The sequence below is a fragment of the Oncorhynchus tshawytscha genome, linkage group LG33, assembly GCF_018296145.1.
Source record: "Oncorhynchus tshawytscha isolate Ot180627B linkage group LG33, Otsh_v2.0, whole genome shotgun sequence".
Classification (NCBI taxonomy): domain Eukaryota; kingdom Metazoa; phylum Chordata; class Actinopteri; order Salmoniformes; family Salmonidae; genus Oncorhynchus; species Oncorhynchus tshawytscha.
The window spans coordinates 15,318,349-15,337,647 of record NC_056461.1 but is presented as its reverse complement, the minus strand read 5'-3'; the positions used below and the strand labels follow the sequence as shown (position 1 = coordinate 15,337,647).

The 19,299-nt window shown below is 45.1% G+C and overlaps 1 long non-coding RNA gene across 2 annotated transcripts; it reads right to left on the bottom strand.

The window, feature by feature from the left end:
* Positions 1-109: 109 nt before the first annotated feature.
* LOC112247342 lies at positions 110-14,188 on the bottom strand. Of its 2 annotated transcripts, XR_002953054.2 has the most exons (8): positions 14,028-14,188; positions 12,716-12,754; positions 12,410-12,469; positions 11,744-12,236; positions 3,203-3,499; positions 1,201-1,298; positions 923-1,034; positions 111-741 (listed from the first exon to the last, which is right to left on the bottom strand). It is a non-coding gene; the product is annotated as an uncharacterized LOC112247342 (long non-coding RNA). The 2 variants fall into 2 exon arrangements; XR_006080727.1 differs by lacking the exon at positions 3,203-3,499 and having other exon boundaries at positions 110-741.
* Positions 14,189-19,299: the final 5,111 nt, after the last annotated feature.

The window sequence follows — 19,299 nt, the reverse complement described above, 5'->3', positions numbered from 1 at the left end:
GAAAATTATAACATCCAAATGTTGCTTAGGTTGATAACATGAATACTGTCATTCTGTCACACCCACAACAGTCTGTCTGTCTCCATCTTTAAAGTTCTCTGAACGATGCCACCTGGAAGTGGGCACATCATTCTACACTGATGTGATTACTGCCTTCATCTCACCATTCTTGCTGGAGGGTGAAAATAATGGTAATATTGTTGTCACAATCAAACATATTTTATTTAAGAACGTCAACAGCTACATCCATAAGTGAGTAACATCCTTATCAAGAATTTTACACTCTGAAAATCCCTAACTGAAACTCCCTCACTGAAACCTCACTGAAACTTCACCATACATGTTTTAACAACAGACTTGAAAAACCACAAATGTCCTTTTTATTCCTCTTCTCTTCACTAATCAAATTGCCCTGATGTACAACAAACATTATTACATTACATTCATACACCAACAAAAATCTTACATTATAATTTTACATTACAAAAGTAAAACATTGTAGAGTTTAAATCTAGCCTAATATAACTTGACATCATATTTTTCATTCATAAGCATAAAGCTATCTATCACTCAAGAAAAACATGTGCCATGAACTAAGATAATGTTATTGACATACGGTCATATATTAAAAAGTACTAGGGTTATTTACAGTAAACTTGACTATTTTAGTTTTCTTGGAACTTCCATCCCTCTCCTGTTGCATCATCATGGCTGGTCCTCTTCATCCTGAACCACACTGACCTTAGAAAACAAACACAACAGTACAAAGTTGTACAAATAGTTCATGAACACCTTACAGTACTTCATTTCCATAGTTTCAAAGGGATGCAAAACCTAACAACACACTAAACAAGGGACTCTGAACAACAGACTAAACATGAGGAGGGTCTTTTTCATAAATGTGGAACAAAAAAGTGTGTACCTTCTTCAGGGCTTCCAAGTTCAACTGTTTTGAGAAAAACGTCTCCATTCAGCAGTTCTCTCCAGCGTAGGCCTAGGATGAAGTTCCCGTCCTTAGCAAACTCCTTTCTGATCTATGAGAAAATGATCAAGCCAGAAAAAGCCAGCAGCAGATTTTAAATCAGGAATTTCAGTTTATTAATATGACCAATAGGAATATAAACTTGAGATCATGTGAGAACAGTGAAATGAGTGAGGATGACATTGATTTCTGATGTGGGAGATGTAGGACTACTGTACCTGCTCCAACATCTGTTCCTTTACCACTGGGTCATTGAGGTCACCTCCTGTATTAGATTTCAGAGACATCCTTACAATGGTCTGCTTGATTCTCCTTTCTAGATTGACATAGGAATGGTAACATTCACTCAAATGAGGTTCACCTTATTTACAATAAATAAGTAGCTTTTCTTCCAATGTCCTTTAAAGGCTGTAAATTACTTTGGAACTGTGTAGTAGCAACCCTCTGTGTTCTAAGTTTACCATTGTCAAAATGTCACAAATATTCCAACTTCAGTTTCTCAAGTATGCTCTAAGGCACAAATGTCAAATATATGTCAACGATCCTTCCTCCAAAGGACCCTTCTATGTATTACAATTTATTAAATGTCACTGTTTTTTATGTCCTCATTTCGTGGGTAATCACAGACAGACAGCAATGGTTAATATACAGTGCATTCAAAATGTTTTCAGACCCCTTCACTTTTTTTCACATTCTGTTACGTTACAGCCTTATTCTTAAAGGGATTAAATAGTTTTTTCCCCTCATCAATCTACTCACAATACCCCATAGTGACAAAAGAAAAACAGGGTTTTAGACATTTTTGCAAATTTATTAGAAATATACAAACTTAAATAACACATTTACATAAGTATTCAGACACTTTACTCAATACTTTGTTGAAGCACCTTTGGTAGCGATTACAGCCTCGAGTCTTCTTGGGTATGACGCTACAAGCTTGGAACACCTGTATTTGGAGAGTTTCTCCCAATTTTCTCTGGAGATCCTCTCAATCTCTGTCAGGTTTGATGGGGAGCGTCCCTGCACAGCTATTCTCAGGTCTCTCCAGAGATGTTTGATCGGGTTCACTCAAAGACTTGTCCCAAAGCCACTCCTGTTCTGTCTTGGCTGTGTGCTTAGGGTCATTGTCCTGTTGGAAGGTGAACGGTCGCCCCAGTCTGAGGTCCTAAGAGCTTTGGAGCAGGCTTTCATCAAGGATCTCTCCATACTCCATACATTGCTCTTGTTCATCTTTCCCTCTATCCTGACTAGTCTCCCAGTCCCTGCCAAATAAAAAATTCTGCACAGCATGATTCTGCCACCAACATGCTTCACCGTAGGGAAGGTATTGGCCAGGTCATGAGGGATGCCTGGTTTCCTCCAGACGGGACACTTGGAATTCAGGCCAAAGAGTTCACTCTTGGTTTCATCAGACCAGAGAGTTTTGTTTCTCATGGTCTGAGAGCCCTTTAGGTGCCTTTTAGCAAACTCCAAGCAGGCTGTCATGTGCCTTTTACTGAGGAGTGGCTTCCGTCTGGCCACTCTACCATAAAGGCCTGATTGGTGGAGTGCTGCAGAGATGGTTGTCCTTCTGGAAGGTTCTCCCATCTCCACAGAGGAAATCTGGAGCTATAGAGTCAGAGTAATCATCGAGTAATTGGTCTCCTCCCTGACCAAGGCCCTTCTCCCCCGATTTCTCAGGGCGGCCAGCTCTAGGAAGAGTCTTGGTGGTTCCAAACTTCTTCAATTTAAGAATGATGGAGTCCACTGTGTTCTTGGGGACCTTCAATGCTGCAGAAATGTTTGGTACCCTTACCCAGATCCGTGCCTCGACCCAATCCTGTCTCGGAGCTCTACAGACAATTCCTTTTAATACATTTGCTAACATTTCTAAAAACCTGTTTCCACATTGTCATTATAGATTAATAGAGATTAATGAGTGTTTTTTTTATATATATCCATTTTAGAATAAGGCTCTGACGTAACAAAATGTGTAAAAAGTGAAGGGGTCTGGATACTTTTCGAATGCACTGTAAAACTACATTGGATGTTTTCTGTAATGGCTCCGGTGGAGATGGCTGCCATTTTATGGGCTCCTAACCAATTGTGCTATTTTGTGTGTATTTTGCGTTATTTGTAGCTTATTTTGTACAGGGAAGATGTGCAACACCTGGAGGATGGTGGAGACAATCACAAAGACATGTGTGACAGATCAGGGCGTGACAGTGGCCCAGGCCTTACTCTACATCTCCCGGAGGTCCTGGTACTCTGCGACGCAGGCGGGGATGTCCGGGGGCAATTTCCAAGCCCTCAGGAAAATGTCCCGGGGCAGGCAGAGCTGACTTCAGGCAATGAGTGTGGTAGGATGGGCTCCAGCCCACGATGGTACCAGTAGCCCAGTCAATGGAGGGATTGTGTTGCTGGAGCACCCATGGGAATGGAGAGGAGTTGAGTGGGGATGCCCAGCTTGGACGCCGGGGTAACGTCCATGAGACTCACATCAGCCCCTGAGTCGATGAGTACCTGGAGAGACTTGGACTAGTCGCCCCACAGCAGGGTGGCATGGAGAGGAAAGCAAGTAAGGGGAGAAGAACAATTATTTTTAAGACCCACCAGAGTTCTCACTCCAACGGATGAGCTGGGTCTTTTGAAGGGACAGGTAGACACATAATGACCGACAGTACTGGAATACAGACAGCTCTGGGTGTTCAGTCTGCGTACGCGTTCGGCTGGAGGCAGCCTAGTGTCATGTATTGTCATAATGTCTTGTTCCTGTTCTTTCTCTTCACTCCGTTTCCCTCTGCTGGTCGTATTAGGTTACCTTCTCTTCCTCTCCTTCCCCCAGCTGTTCCTCATCTTCTCTAACTACCTCGTTCACTCTTTTCCCACCTGTTCCCTTTTTCCCTCTGATTAGGTCTCTATTTCTCTCTCTGTTCCTGCTTCTTTCTTTGTCAGATTCTCGTTTGAGTTTCTCATGCCAGAACCAAACTATCGTCTTGTTTGCTTCACCCTTGTCCCATCCTGTCGGAATCTGCCTGTTCTTCTGATGCTACGTGTGATCAGGTACCTCTGTCCGCTACGACCCACGCCTACCCAGAGAGACCAGCAGTCTGTCGCCGCAACCCAGCTATTCTCCTCTGCTGCTAAGAAGGGGACTCTTTTGTAAATATCAGAAGGACTTTCTATTTCATTTGTCGCCCTCTCTGAGGGTTGTCTATTTTGCCATTTTTCTACATCTGAAGAGGATCTATGTCTTCCCTGTGTTTTTACATTAAAGGACTCTGTTTTTGTTAAACCGCTTTTGGGTCCTCACTCAAGTTCACAACAGAAGAATCTGACCCAGAATGGACCCAGCGATTTCGGATCCTTTCCACTCAGCCGTCGAGATCCAGGGAGCGATGCTAGGCAGACACGAGCAGGAATTGTCTGTTGCTCGACATGCCATTGAGACCCTGACCGCCCAAGTCTCCGACCTCATAAGACAGGTTCACCATCTCCGCCTCGATCCACCGGCCACTTCCAGGGCTTCCGAATCTCCGGAGCCCAGAATCAATAACCCGCCGTGTTACTCTGGGGAGGCCACTGAATGCCGCTCGTTCCTCACCCAGTGTGATATTGTGTTTTCTCTCCAGCCCAACACTTACTCCAGGAGCACAGCTCGTATCGCCTACGTCATATCTCTCCTTACTGGACGGGCTCGTGAGTGGGGCACGGCTATCTGGGAGGTGAGGGCTGAGTATACTAACCAGTATCAGGACTTTAAGGAGGAGATGATACGGGTTTTTGATCGTTCTGTTTTTGGGGAGGAAGCTTCCAGGGTCCTGGCTTCCCTATGTCAAGGTAATCGAACCATAACAGATTACTCTATTGAGTTTCGCACTCTTGCTGCCTCCAGTGACTGGAACGAGCCAGCTTTGCTCGCTCGTTTTCTGGAGGGTCTCCGCGCTGAGGTAAAGGATGAGATTCTCTCCCGGGAGGTTCCCTCCAGCGTGGATTCCTTGATTGAACTCGCTATTCGCATAGAGCGACGGGTTGATCTTCGTCACCGAGCTCGGGGAAAGGAGCTCGCGTTCTCCGTTGCCCCCCTCTCCGCATCACTACCATCTTCCTCCGCCGGCTCGGGTGCTGAGCCTATGCAGCTGGGGGGTATCCGCATCTCGACTAAGGAGAGGGAACGGAGAATCACCAACCGCCTCTGTCTCTATTGCGGTTCCGCTGGTCATTTTGTCACTTCATGTCCAGTAAAAGCCAGAGCTCATCAGTAAGAGGAGGGCTACTGGTGAGCGCTACTACTCTGGTCTCTCCTTCAAGATCCTGCACTACCTTGTCGGCCCATCTACGCTGGACCGGTTCGTCAGCTTCCTGCAGCGCCTTGATAGACTCTGGGGCGGAGGGCTGCTTTATGGACGAGACCTGGGCTCGGGAACATGACATTCCTCTCAGACAGTTAAAGGAGCCCACGGCCTTGTTCGCTCTGGATGGGAGTCCTCTCCCGGGATTCAGCGTGAAACGCTACCTTTAACCCTCACTGTCTCTGGTAATCATAGCGAAACCATTTCTTTTTTAATTTTTCGTTCACCTTTTACACCTGTTGTTTTGGGTCATCCCTGGCTAGTTTGTCATAATCCTTCTATTAATTGGTCTAGTAATTCTATCCTCTCCTGGAACGTCTCTTGTCATGTGAAATGTTTAATGTCTGCTATCCCTCCTGTTTCCTCTGTCTCTTCTTCACAGGAGGAGCCTGGTGATTTGACGAGGGTGCCGGAGGAATATCACGATCTGCGCACGGTGTTCAGTCGGTCCAGGGCCACCTCTCTTCCTCCGCACCGGTCGTATGATTGTAATATTGATCTCCTTCCAGGAACCACCCCCCCGGGGTAGACTATACTCTCTGTCGGCTCCCGAACGTAAGGCTCTTGAAGATTTGTCTGTTTTATTTGTCTGTAGCTCTCGACGCCGGTACCATAGTCCCCTCCTCCTCTCCCGCCGGAGCGGGGTTTTTTTTGTTAAGAAGAAGGACGGGTCCCTGCGCCCTGCATAGATTATCGAGGGCTGAATGACATAACAGTTAAGAATCGTTATCCGCTTCCTCTTATGTCTTCAGCCTTCGAGATCCTGCAGGGAGCCAGGTTTTCACTAAGTTGGACCTTCGTAATGCTTACCATCTCGTGCGCGTCAGGGAGGGGGACGAGTGGAAAACGGCGTTTAACACTCCGTTAGGGCACTTTGAATACCGGGTTCTTCCTTTCGGCCTCGCAAACGCTCCAGCTGTCTTTCAGGCATTAGTAAATGACGTCCTGAGAGACATGCTGAACATCTTTGTTTTCGTCTACCTTGACGATATCCTGATTTTTTCACCGTCACTCCAGATTCATGTTCAGCACGTTCGACGTGTCCTCCAGCGCCTTTTAGAGAATTGTCTTTATGTGAAGGCTGAGAAGTGCACTTTTCATGCCTCCTCCGTCACATTTCTCGGTTCTGTTATTTCCGCTGAAGGCATTAAGATGGATCCCGCTAAGGTCCAAGCTGTCATTGATTGGCCGGTTCCTAAGTCACGCGTCGAGCTGCAGCGCTTTCTCGGCTTCGCGAATTTCTATCGTCGTTTCATCCGTAATTTCGGTCAGGTGGCAGCTCCCCTCACAGCCCTTACTTCTGTCAAGACGTGCTTTAAGTGGTCCGATTCCGCCCAGGGAGCTTTTGATCTTCTCAAGAATCGCTTTACATCCGCACCTATCCTTGTTACACCTGACGTCTCTAGACAGTTCGTTGTCGAGGTTGACGCGTCAGAGGTGGGCGTGGGAGCCATTCTTTCTCAGCGCTCCCTCTCTGACGACAAGGTCCACCCTTGCGCGTATTTTTCTCATCGCCTGTCGCCGTCGGAACGTAACTATGATGTGGGAAACCGCGAACTGCTCGCCATCCGCTTAGCCCTAGGCGAATGGCGACAGTGGTTGGAGGGGGCGACCGTTCCTTTTGTCGTTTGGACTGACCATAGGAACCTTGAGTACATCCGTTCTGCCAAACGACTTAATGCGCGTCAGGCTCGTTGGGCGCTGTTTTTCGCTCGTTTCGAGTTCGTAATTTCTTATCGTCCGGGCTCTAAGAACACCAAGCCTGATGCTTTATCTCGTCTCTTCAGTTCTTCAGTAGTCTCCACCGACCCCGAGGGGATTCTCCCTGAGGGGCGTGTTGTCGGGTTGACTGTCTGGGGAATTGAGAGGCAGGTAAAGCAAGCACTCACTCACACTCCATCGCCGCTCGCTTGTCCTAGGAACCTTCTTTTCGTTCCCGTTCCTACTCGTCTGGCCGTTCTTCAGTGGGCTCACTCTGCCAAGTTAGCCGGCCACCCCGGCGTTCGGGGTACGCTTGCTTCCATTCGCCAGCGTTTTGGTGGCCCACTCGGGAGCGTGACACGCGTCGTTTTGTGGCTGCTTGTTCGGTCTGCGCGCAGACTAAGTCCGGTAACTCCCCTCCTGCCGGCCGTCTCAGACCGCTTCCCATTCCCTCTCGACCGTGGTCTCACATCGCCTTAGATTTTATCACCGGACTGCCTTCGTCAGCGGGGAAGACTGTTATTCTTACGGTTGTCGATAGGTTCTCTAAGGCGGCTCATTTTATTCCCCTCGCTAAGCTCCCTTCTGCTAAAGAAACGGCACAAATCATCATCGAGAATGTTTTCAGAATTCATGGCCTTCCGTCAGACGTCGTTTCGGACAGGGGTCCGCAATTCACGTCTCAATTTTGGAGGGAGTTTTGCCGTTTGATTGGAGCTTCCGTCAGTCTCTCTTCCGGCTTTCACCCTCAGTCTAACGGTCAAGCAGAACGGGCCAATCAGACTATTGGTCGCATCTTACGCAGTCTTTCTTTTCGTAACCCTGCGTCTTGGTCAGAACAGCTCCCCTGGGCAGAATACGCCCACAACTCGCTTCCTTCGTCTGCGACCGGTCTATCTCCTTTTCAGAGTAGCCTCGGGTACCAGCCTCCGCTGTTCTCGTCTCAGCTCGCCGAGTCCTGCGTCCCCTCCGCTCAGGCTTTTGTCCAATGTTGTGAGCGCACCTGGAAGAGGGTCAGGTCTGCACTTTGCCGTTATAGGGCGCAGACTGTGAGAGCCGCAAATAAGCGTAGAACTAAGAGTCCTAGATATTGTCGCGGTCAGAGAGTATGGCTCTCCACTCAAAACCTTCCCCTTAAGACAGCTACTCGCAAGTTGACCCCGCGGTTCATTGGTCCGTTCCGTATTTCTCAGATCATTAATCCTGTCCTTCTTCTCCCGCAATATCTTCGTCGCGTCCACCCGGTCTTCCATGTCTCCTGTGTTAAGCCCGTTCTTCGCGCCCCGCTCGTCTCCCCCATCCTTGTCGAGGGCGCACCTATCTACAGGGTCCGTAAGATTTTGGACATGCGTCCTCGGGGCCGTGGTCATCCGTACCTAGTAGATTGGGAGGGGTACGGTCCTGAGGAAAGGAGTTGGGTTCCCTCTCTCCCTCTTGTGACCGCAATCAGACCTCTTCTCCCTCTTATGTTCCCATAACCGTCCATCGATCCGGATGGTTAAGGCGATGAGTGAGTAGAGATCCGTCGGTAGTTCCCAGGCTGCAAGCTCGTCCTTTACCCCCACCAATAATCCGTGCAGGAATGTGTCAAACAACGCTTCTGGGTTCCAGGTACCCTTCGCTGCCAGCGTGTGGAACTCCATCGCATAGTCTGCCAAACTGAGGGAGCCCTGCCGAAACTGGAGTAACTTCGGGCAGCTTCTCTCCCGGACACTGGAGCCTCAAAAACAAGGGAGCAATGGGAGAGAAAGGCCTGGCAGGTTCTGGAATCTCCATTGTAGCGCTCTGGTGGAGGTAAGCAGGGTTCTCAGGAATCAAGGGCAACGGCGCTGCTACCAGCTGGGTTACTGAGGGGCTGGGAGGTTACCGTCGTGGTAGGCTGCCTAGTAGGCAACCCACGGAATTCTCCAGCAAAGTGTCCAATGCTAGGTTGTGATGTTAGTCCACATCGGAAGCATCTCCTCGGGTCTACCAATGAGTGCTCCTTGGGAGGAGATGGCGTGGCGGAGCTGGTCCAAGTCTGCTGGGTCAGTCATGACCAGTTCGTACTATCAGGAATCAAGGGAAGATCCAAGTGCAGACTGTTTGAAGAAACATTGTTTTTTTGTAACCACAGGGGCAGGCAAATGACAGGTTAAGGCAGGCAGGGGTCGATAATCCAGACCAGAGGCCAAGGTACAGGACGGCAGGCAGACTCAGGGTCAGAGACAGACAGTGGACAGGCAAAGGCCAAAAAGACTAGGGAAAACCAGGAGCTGAGACAAAACGCTGGTCGGCTTGAACAAAGAAGACGAACTGGCAACAGACAGACAGAAAACACAGGTATAAATATACAGGGGGAAATGGGGAAGATGGGCGACACCTGGAGGGGGGTGTAGACAATCACAAATACAGGTGAAACAGATCAGAGCGTGACAATTTTACCTAATTTCTACCATGATGTTACATGTGCAACCAGAGGGAGAAAAAATTATAGACCACCTTTACTGCACACAGAGACACGTACAAAGCTCTCCATTTGGCAAATCTGACCACAACTCTATCCTCCTAATTCCTGCTTACAACCAAAAACTAAAGCAGGCAGTACCAATGACTCAGTCAATACGGAAGGGGTCAAATGACGCAGATGCTAAGCTACAGGACTGTTTTGCTAGCACAGATTGGAATATGTTCCTGGATTCTTCCGATGGCATTGAGGCGTACACCACATCAGTCACTGGCTTCATCAATAAGTGCATTGATGACGTCATCCCCACAGTGACTGTACGTACATGCCCCAACCAGAAGCCATGGGTTACAGGCAGCATCTGCACTGAGCTAAAGGCTAGAGCTGCTGCTTTCAAGGATCGGGACTCTAACCCGGAAGCTTAAAAGAAATCCCGCTATGCCCTCCAACGAACCATCAAACAGGCAAAGCGTCAATACAGGACTAAGATTGAATCGTACTGATGCTCGTCGGATGTTGCAGGGCTTGCAAACCATTACAGACTACAAAGGGAAGCACAGCCAAGAGCTGCCCAGTGACACGAGCCTACCAGACAAGCTAAACTACCTCTTTGCTCGCTTCAAGGCAAATAACACTGAAACATGCATGAGAGCACCAGCTGTTCCGGACGACTGTGTGATCACACTCTCCGTAGCTGATGTGAGTAAGACCTTTAACAGGTCAACATTTACAAGGCCGCAAGGTCAGACAGAATACCAAGACGTGTACTCCGAGCATGCGCTGACCAACTGGCAAATGTCTTCACTGACATTTTCAACCTGTCCCTGACCGAGTCTGTAATACCAACATGTTTCAAGCAGGCCACCATAGTCCTTTTGCCCAAGAACACCAAGGTAACCCGCCTAAATAACTACCGACCCGTAGCACTCACGTTTGTAACCATGAAGTGCTTTGAAAGGCTGGTCAAGGCTCACATCAACACCATTTTCCCAGAAACCCTGGAACCACTCCAATTTGCATACCACCCCAAGAGATCCACAGATGACCCAATCTCTATTGCACTGACCTGGAGAAAAGAAACACCTACGTGAGAGTGCTGTTCATTGACTACAGCTCAGCGTTTAACACCTATAATGCTGTCAAAGCTCATCACTAAGCTAAGGACCCTGGGACTAAACACCTCCCTCTGCAACTGGATCCTGAACTTCCTGACAGGCCTCCCCCAGATGGTAAGGGTAGGTAACAACACATCGGCCACACTGATCCTCAACACGGGGGCCCCTCAGTGGTGCATGCTCAGTCCTCTCCTGTACTCACTGTTCACCCATGACTGCATGGCCAAGCACGACTCCAACACCATCATTAAGTTTGCCGATGACACAACAGTGGTAATCCTGATTACCGACAACGATGAGACAGCCTATAGGGAGGAGGTCAGAGACCTGGCCATGTGTTGCCAAGATAACAACCTCTCCCTCAACGTGATCTAGGCAAAGGAGATGATTGTGGACTACAGGAAAAGGAGGGACGAGCACGCCCCCATTCACATCGACAGGGCTGTAGTGGAGCAGGTTGAGAGCTTCAAGTTCCTTGGTGTCCACATCACCAATTAACTATCATAGTCCAAACACACCAAGACAGTTGTGATGAGGGAACGACAATGCCTATTCCCCCTCAGGAGACTGAAAAGATTTGGCATGGGTCCTCAGATCCTCAAAAAGTTATACAGCTGCACCATCGAGAGCATCCTGGCTGGTTGCATCACTGCCTAGTGTGGCAACTGCTCGGTGTAGAGGATAGTGCTTCTGCCCAGTACATCACTGGGGCCAAGCTTCCTGACATCCAGGACCTCTTTACAAGGCGGTGTCAGAGGAAGGCCCTAAAAATTGCCAAAGACTCCAGCCACCCTAATAATAGACTGTTCTCTCTGCTACCGGATGGCAAGTGGTACTGGAGCGCCAAGTCTAGGTCCAAAATGCTTCTCAACAGCTTCTACCCCCAAGCCATAAGACTCCTGAACAACGAATCAAATGGCTACCCAGACTATTTGCTGCTGCTCTTTGTTTATTACTATGCACAGTCACTTTACCTCTACCTACATGTACATATTACCTCAATTACCTCGACTAACCTGTGCCCCCGCACATTGACTGCACCGGTACCCCCTGTTTATAGCCTTGTTACTGTTGTTTTATTGTTGCTCTTTAATTATTTGTTATTTTTCTTCTTATTTGTTTAACAGTTGTAAGTACTATTTGTACAGTAGGTTAGATGAGTCCATACCTTTACTGCAGGCCTTCCGAGAGTAACCAGATATGACTTCTGGATTGTTTATCATAGTTGGTTGACCATCTGAATACTTCTGATAGCAGCGGAATCTGTTTTGAAAGTAAAAGACAATACCCATGCACTTCTGTCATGTCTCTGTTTTACATTTTTTTTGTAAACAATGTATTTGTAAACAAATACTGTATATCATTTCGATCTCGATGAATAGTCAGTCCATGAGTCCATAGCTTTGCATTTACGAGTGCTGACATTTCTCCAGCCCCATCCCTCAACTACAGTATCTACCAGAACAAATCGGGTGACCTGGTGACCACCACTCAAACAGACAACCCAAATAGATTATACTCTTTAACCACATAGCTGAAGTAGGAACACCCAGGGTTCTGAGTGCAGGCAAGCTGGCAATGATGTAGGTCCCGTTCATATACCATCAGAATGTTGTTCCTGTAAAAGTCTTTGTCAACCATGAATCCCTTTGAGCAGTGAGCTGTTGAATAGTGGCAAATGTGGTTTATTGGGATTACGAATAAATTATTAAAAAGATAGACTACCAAGAAATGACAGAAATGGCCTTGTTCATGCTCAATATTACAATATTATATTATTTACACTAAACCACGAAGGACACGTCTTTTATAGCATATAAGCATGTAAACTCACATGGTTCGACTGCTCTGATGTCACGGAAGTGCTGGCTGAAGAAGAGGTCAGGTGCTGCACCTGGGCAAAGAAAACAGTCTAAACATTCCAATACCGGAAATTGAACAAGAAAGACCCCAAAAGGTCATGTGTATGTTGAATCTGTTACACATGCATAACTACATAGATAGTGAGATATAAAAACATGGATATGTGTCACAGTAGAGCAAGGTAACTTCATCAACATACTGTGGTCAGTATACACGGTCTAAATTATGTGCTGTTTTTACTTTAAAGATGTTGGGGAAAAGGGAATACAGTTCTTACCCAGGAACAGTACCACCGCTGTTGGGAGCCACATTGCCACTGAAAAGATGTAAAAGGGTAAAGGTGTTTGTCTGTTTAAGAAAACCTTTTATGGAGATGTATAAGAAACAAGATGATATTAGGATTTTCTGATAGAGAAAATAGATATTGAATGCAAACTGTTATGGAAAAGAAGTATCTCGTGACAGCCTTAACATTGAGTAGCTGATTTGGTTCTGGTTGCCGAGATTCATGTAAAAGCTATGTAAAATAGCCAGTGGATTTAACTAGGCAAATAGAGTCGGATACTCTTGGAAAGAGTGACTGAAGTGGCTGAATTCAACGTTTCTCCCCCACTTCTGTCCTCCCAATTTTTTGTACAAGTTTTTAATGTTGTGATGCTTTTAAATATACATATTATTACATAAAATATATTGTTTGGGATGATTTTGATTGCATTCATGACTAACTTGACATTTGTCTGTCACCTTTACAGGAAAACTTGTTTTTTGCTAAAAATTCTTCCTCTGAATCCTCAGGAACAAATATACTGTAATGCCAATATTTGACAAAGTGATACATAATCTGGTGTGTCATTGTAGTGGGTTTAGCTGCAGACCGTGTGAACCAAAGGTTATATAGGACTAAAGGCTGATCCCTGACTTATGAGTTCAATTCCACCCAAGCTGGCTAGGAATCAGGCAGAATACAGTGCTCTATGTCATTGATGAAGTGATTAGTGACATGATAAAATGATTGTTGGTATGTTGTTGCAATATTACAGTAGTGAGTACACCCCTCACATTTTTGTAAATATTTGAGTATATCTTTTCATGTGACAACACTGAAGAAATTACACTTTGCTTCAATGACATTTTCACTTAGGGGTGTACTCACTTTTGTTGCCAGCGGATTAGACATTAATGGCTGTGTGTTGAGTTATTTTGAGGGGACAGCAAATTTACACTGTTATACAAGCTGTACACTCACTACTTTACATTGTAGCAAAGAGTAATTTCTTCAGTGTTGTCACATGAAAAGATATACTCAAATATTTACAAAAATGTGAAGGGTGTACTCACTTTTGTGATATACTGTATATGTCAATACATAAACCCTTTACATATGCAGCAACAAAACACATTTTCTGACTTATTTTGTGCTTGATAAAAATCCCATTATGAGAGACACTGTTATCCAAAATAGGCATATTTACTAGATAACAACATTAAAATAATACTTTTTGACACCAAAATATCAGTCATGATGTAAGATGTTATATAGTAATAAAGTGCTTGTAATATCCCATTAGTAAAAGTAAAATGAAATGTACCTTTTTGGCTCCTACTCTCTCTCCCCAAGGCTTGTTTGGCTTTGATGAGCAGACAGGTGGAGAAGTACTGTAGCTGGAGTGTTCAGAAAGAGGATCTGATCTCCTCCTTCTTTGAACACACCCTTGTGTCAGTCAACCTCATCAAGCCTCCTCCTTGTTGACTTGCTGAAATCAAATCAAATCAAATTGTATTGGTCACATACAAATGGTTAGCAGATGTTAACGCGAGTGTAGTGAAATGCTTGTGCTTCTAGTTCCGACCATGCAGTAATATCTAACAAGTAATCTAACAATTTCACAACAACTATCTTATATACACAAGTGTAAAGGGATGAATAAGAATATGTACATATAAATATATGGATGAGCGATGGCTGAACGGCATAGACAAGATGCAGTAGATGGTATCGAGTACAGTATATACATATGAGATGAGTAATGTAGGGTATGTAAGTATTATATAAAGTGCCATTGTTTAAAGTGGCTAGTGATACATTTATTACATCCCAATTTTAATTATTAAAGTGGCTAGAGATTTGAGTCAGTATGTTGGCAGCAGTCACTCAATGTTAGTGATGGCTGTTTAACAGTCTGATGGCCTTGAGATACAAGCTGTTTTTCAGTCTGTCGGTCCCAGCTTTGATGCATCTGTACTGACCTTACCTTCTGGATGATAGGGGGGTGAACAGGCAGTGGCTCGGGTGGTTGTTGTCCTTGATGAACTTTTTGGCCTTCCTGTGACATCGGGTGGTGTAGGTGTCATGGAGGGCAGGTAGTTTGCCCCGGTGATGCGTTGTGCAGACCTCACTACCCTCTGGTGAGCCTTACGGTTGTGGGCGGAGCAGTTGCCATACCAGGCGGTGATACAGCCCGATAGGATGCTCTCGATTGTGCATCTGTAAAAGTTTGTGAGTGTTTTGGGTGACAAACCTAATTTCTTCAGCCTCCTGAGGTTGACGAGGCGCTGTTGCGCCTTCTTCACCATGCTGTCTGTGTGGGTGGACCATTTTAGATTGTCAGTGATGTCTACGCCGAGGAACTTAAAACTTTCCACCTTCTCCACTACTGTCCCGTCGATGTGGATAGGGGGGTGCTCCCTCTGCTGTTTCCTGAAGTCCACGATCATCTCCTTTGTTTTGTTGACTTTGAGTGTGAGCTTGTTTTCCTGACACCACACTCCGAGTGTCCTCACCTCCTCCCTGTAGGCCGTCTCGTCGTTGTTGGTAATCAAGCCTACCACTGTAGTGTCGTCTGCAAACTTGATGATTGAGTTGGAAGCGTGCATGGCCACACAGTCATGGGTGAACCGGGAGTACAGGAGAGGGCTGAGAACGCACCCTTGTGGAGGCCCAGTGTTGAGGATCAGCGGGGTGGAGATGTTGTTTCCTACTCTCACCATCTGGGGGCAGCCCGTCAGAAAGTCCAGGACCCAATTGCACAGGGTTGGGTCGAGACCCAGGGTCTCGAGCTTAATGACGAGTTTGGAAGGTACTATGGTGTTAAATGCTGAGCTGTAGTCGATGAATAACATTCTCACATAGGTATTCCTCTTGTCCAGATCCTTCTAGAAGGAGTGGACCCACCAAGAGTGTGTTTATGTCCCAATATGGTAAATCACACAACCTGAATGGGAGACTCCACATATGTACATTGAGTAAAGTATATGTAAATTAGTATAGTATGTAATAATATGATGATATAATGTTAATATCACATTTCCTAAAAATGTCCTGAAAGACACAGACATTGATAACATAAATAAATGCACCTAAACGGTTGTCAAAGTAAGTCATAAAGTTGACATGATTTGAAATGTACTATGTACATTTATTTAAAATAATGCTTTTTGACACCAAAATATTAGTCATTAAGTACACAAGTTGTTATACAGTAAGAAAGTGCTTGTAATATCCCATTAGTAAAAGTACAATTTAACTTCTGGTTGGCATCATCAAATATTCAAATTACAATTCAATATTCTTCTGTTGGCATATGACCAAGACTAGAGTTAATATCACCATGGTGATGGACAACCTGATGTGTATGCTTCTCATTTGATTGGTAAATCAAGGCTTTGCAATCAGGGAAATGATGGGTAAATCTCAGTTGACACGCTCCGGAACTTTGCCAACTAGTAAGTATGATTTAAACCTCTCGCTTTGGGCTGAGCAAAAAACAAGCCATGAGGTCGAAGGAATTGTCCGTAGAGCTCCGAGACAGGATTGTGTCAAGGCACAGATCTGGAGAAGGGTACCAACAATTTCTGCAGCATTGAACACAGTGGCCTCCATCATTCTTAAATGTAAGAAATTTGGAACCACCAAGACTCTTCCTAGAGCTGGCCGCCCTGAGCTGGCCACCCAGAGAAATCGGGGGAGGGCCATGATCAGGGAGGAGACCAATTACCTGATGGTCACTCTGACAGAGCTCCAGAGTTCCTCTGTGGAGATGGGAGAACCTTCAAGGACAACCATCTCTGCAGCACTCCACCAATTAGGCCTTTATGGTAGAGTAGCCAGACGGAAGCCACTCCACATTAAAAGGCACATGACAGCCCGCTTGGTGTTTGACAAAAGGTACCTAAAGACTCTCAGACCATGAGAAACAAGATTCTCTGGTCTGATGAAACCAAGATTGAACTCTTTGCCCTGAATGCCAAGCGTCATGTCTGGAATAAACCTGATGCCATCCCTACGGTGAAGCATGGTGGTGGCAGCATTATGCTGTGGGGATGTTTTTCAGAAGCAGGGACTCGGAGACTAGTCAGGATCGAGGGAAAGATGAATGGAGAAAAGTAGTGATCATTGATGAAAACCTGCTCCAGAGAGCTCAGGACCTCAGACTGGGGCGAAGGTTGACCTTTCAACAGGACAACAACCCTAAGCACACAGCCAAGACAACGCAGGAGTGGCCTCGGGACAAGTCTCTGAATGTCCTTGAGTAGCCCAGCCAGAGCCTGGACTTGGACCCGATCAAACATCTCTGAAGAGACCTGAAAATAGCTGTGCAGCGACACTCCCCATCCAACCTGTCAGAGCTTGCGAGGATCTGCAGAGAAGAATGGGAGACAATTGAAGCTGTAATCGCTTCCAAAAGTGCATCAACAAAGTACTGAGTAAAGGGTCTGAATACTTATGTAAATGTGATATTTCAGTTTTTTTTTATTTTTATAAATGATCAATAATGTCACAAAACTGTTTTTGCTTTGTCATTATGGGGTATTGTGTATAGATTGATGAGGGAAACAAACTATTTAATCAATTTCAGAATAAGGCTGTAACCTGTGGAAAATGTCAAAGTGTCTGAATACATTCCGAAGGCACTGCACCTGCATATATTTGACGTAGTACCCAATTTTTGGGGATCACTTTTGGCTCGTGATCACTACTTTCATAACTACTGGCTAAAAAGTATACAAAAGTATTCTTAACCCTAAATATGTATTTCTGGGAAAGGTCTACTATTTATTTGTTTCCTTTGGGGACTGTTGACTAACTTAGCATGCATGCGTAGCCATTCTCATTTGCCTCCTTAGGCCATGGACGCACATATTGAACAATATGATAACCACATATTACATTACAATCATAACTCACACCTCAGTGTTCAGAACATCCAGGGTGTTGAATAATGGGGGCCCCAGCCAGACGAATCAGTGTAGTTATTTTCGGTCTAAATTTGTTTTACCATTATTTTAAATCTCCACCAGAGGGAGTTAAAGATCAGAGGTCAGTTGATCAAACAGAAAAATTTGACAGCAGTACTATCCTGTACATGCTACAATAAGAGCATACTATATAGCATATTGCAGTATAATTACAACTACCCCTGTGTATGCCTTTTGGCTAGAAACATGCTGTTTGAATATGAGTATCATAGACCTTCCAGTGCTTGGTGGTCTGCAAGGAGGAGTCAGAGACCGACAAGCTGGGGGGGGGGGGTTGGGAATGATTTAGCGAGTCTCTCACACAAGGAGATCAGGTAAGTGATTATGACACAATACTTTTGTAGAAATAGAATGATTTTTAAAAATGTTTTCATTTGTGACCTGTGGATTTGTAAATATTTATGCAACTGTGTGTTCATCCAACAGCAAAATAAATGTATTTTATTTTATCCTAAAATAAAACACTGAATTAAAATAGAGGTTATCAAATAGGGATATCTAAGTTGGTCTGTAGTGCACCTTTTGAAAGCCCTGTGGTGGTGGCCTTTATATAACAATGACAATAATATATGCCATTTAGCTGATGCTTTTATTCGAAGTGACTTACAATGGTTTTGATTGGGGGACAAGCCCCGAACTCTGGTTCTGATCTACTGACTCGTAAATATACAGTTAATGAAAGAGAGAGTTTGTTATTTGTTGAACACAAACTCCATCTTTCACTCGAGCCTCTGGTGTCAAATTAGGTGTAGAATATCAGACACATCCCTACCCGGACAGCCAGTGTTTTCCTATGTCATAGAAGTGTATCTTATTCACTTGCAGACTGACATGCGCTTTAAAAAATATATTTCATAATCTGGGGTTAGCTTTCCCCAGATTTTACTCTGGTGTTTTGGATGTATTCCTAGCCTGCCACAGCTATGTCGTTGGTAACCCTGTTCCTTAGTGACAGCTTTGGGGTGACACCAAGCTAAGGATGCTCTTGGCTATGGTGCGATGCTGAAACACGCAGTACAACTGGGTCAAAAACACAGAGAGAGAGAGATCTTATGACCAAAACTTTGTCTAACTGTCCCATTGTAACACTGGCGCAATCAAAGACACCATGTATGAAGGAGTTTTCCTCTCAAAGAACCTGAATAACATGACAAGATGTGCTAATTTTGGATCATGGATACTATAGCCTAATGTGACTGTGTCTAAACGATAAAACTGTCCTGTTTGTGTATTTGCTGAGGTCACAGACCTTTTACCTTAGAGTACTAGTGGCGATAAGCTCAGACCTCAGACATCATGTAATTAATTATATTCTATTGACTGTTTTGGAAAGATACAAATCAAAGGACCTCTTAGATAAAAACATGGAGGAGACTCCCAAGCTAGATCTGACAACTGTTTTTGCTGCAATCACTATATCAGGTCCCTACTTTGTTTAATTGTTACTAAACAATTGTGTCATTATAATTCACACTTGATAAGATAAAGCAAACGTTTCACTGGCTGACTATGTGTGCCATTCCCCAAAATATATGGTGATAAGCAGAGAAAAATAAAAGCGAGAACAGCATATACATTCAAACGGTCTTTCTCAATACCATGGAA